Source organism: Helianthus annuus, chromosome 13 (assembly GCF_002127325.2).
Source record: "Helianthus annuus cultivar XRQ/B chromosome 13, HanXRQr2.0-SUNRISE, whole genome shotgun sequence".
NCBI lineage: Eukaryota > Viridiplantae > Streptophyta > Magnoliopsida > Asterales > Asteraceae > Helianthus > Helianthus annuus.
In genome coordinates this window covers 158,817,759-158,819,160 of record NC_035445.2, presented here as the reverse complement: position 1 = coordinate 158,819,160, position 1,402 = coordinate 158,817,759, and the positions used below count along the sequence as shown (strand labels likewise).

General features: G+C 35.5%; 1 long non-coding RNA gene across 1 annotated transcript; it reads left to right on the top strand.

The window, feature by feature from the left end:
• The first annotated feature begins 487 nt into the window (after nt 1-487).
• Nucleotides 488-971, top strand: LOC110921827. Its single transcript, XR_002582677.2, has 3 exons — nt 488-569; nt 634-701; nt 868-971. It is a non-coding gene; the product is annotated as an uncharacterized LOC110921827 (long non-coding RNA).
• Nucleotides 972-1,402: the final 431 nt, after the last annotated feature.

Genomic DNA, 1,402 nt, shown 5'->3' with positions numbered 1-1,402 from the left:
GATAATCTGCAAGTGAGAGTCTGTTTGTTGGTGATTTCTGTCTAAGTTCATATTGTATCTGTTGGTCGATTTGGGTTAATAAATCATCGGTTTGGGTAGATCTTCCTCTGATCCATATTTTTGACACTTTTACGGTTCAGGTGAAGTTGTGGAGATGGGATTTTGGGGCTTTTGCTTGTAATCAACCCTAAGGTATCACCATATTGTAATATCATCGCCATTGGAATTGATTTGGGTGGTCAATCGATAGAAACATGAAGTTAGGGTTTCAGTAACGTTAAACTTGAGGATTTTGTAATTCTTGTGTTGTATGATCAAATTAACAACCAATTCAGGTTATACACCTCTAAGATGGCCCAATGTAATGTATTTTGTGACATTTTATTGATTTGGGTGGCCAATTGTAAGAAACGCGAAATTAGGGTTTTTGGTATTGTCAAATTTGGGGATTTTGTAATTCGTAAGGCATTGATCCTAATTGCATTCTTAAGTTGATTTTAGGGGAGCTTCATGAGTGCAATTATTGAACACAAATCCTTAAATGGTTCAAGAAGAACATTTTGATTCAGGTGACACCCTGATAAGAATTTTAAACTAATTAAATATGATAGTTTACACTAATTAAAATTATAGTTTCTGTAGGAGTTGATGCTGAAAAGGGACATAAAGACACCCTTAGAATCAAGTTCCTGAGACCAATGGTAAGTTTGAAATCTCTACCAATCAACAATCTCCTGTAAATATGATTGTATTATTAAAATTATATTAGCAATTAGTGAGTATGGTGAGTAGTATGATCACTGACAACACTGAGAATCCGATAGATGAAATAATCACAAAGATATGTGTATATATCTATATTTACAGTAGATTGTTGATTGGTAGAGATTTCAAACATACCATTGACACCCATCAAGAAAGCGACAGAGCGAAGGTGAATCAGCTATTTGTATTTCTGTTCTTAGAGCGAATGTGAAATCAGCTATTTGTATTTTCTGTTCTTAGAGCCGGTCGTTAAGAAAGCTCGGATCATCCTACTTAGGCGGGGATGATGAATCTGATCTCGGCAGCAAGCAAGATGAGTTTAAGTTTGGGCTGGATGATGAGGATGGTATTGTACGAAAAAGCTTTCCTGTAAGTTATTCAACATATAATATTAGGTTTTAACCTGTCGTTCGTAATTATATTTAAAATTTTTGTTTTTTTTACATGCAGGTTTTTGATGATCGATTCTCTGAAAAGATACCATGCCTTGACTGACACCTTATCTACCAGATGAGAATGAAGTTGGGTTTGTCTTTGATGGAGCACTATGAAAGACATTGCCCTCTGCCGAAACGGCGTTTTAACTACTTGATTCCTCACCCAAATGGGTACAAGGTGCGTTTCTAATCAACTAGAA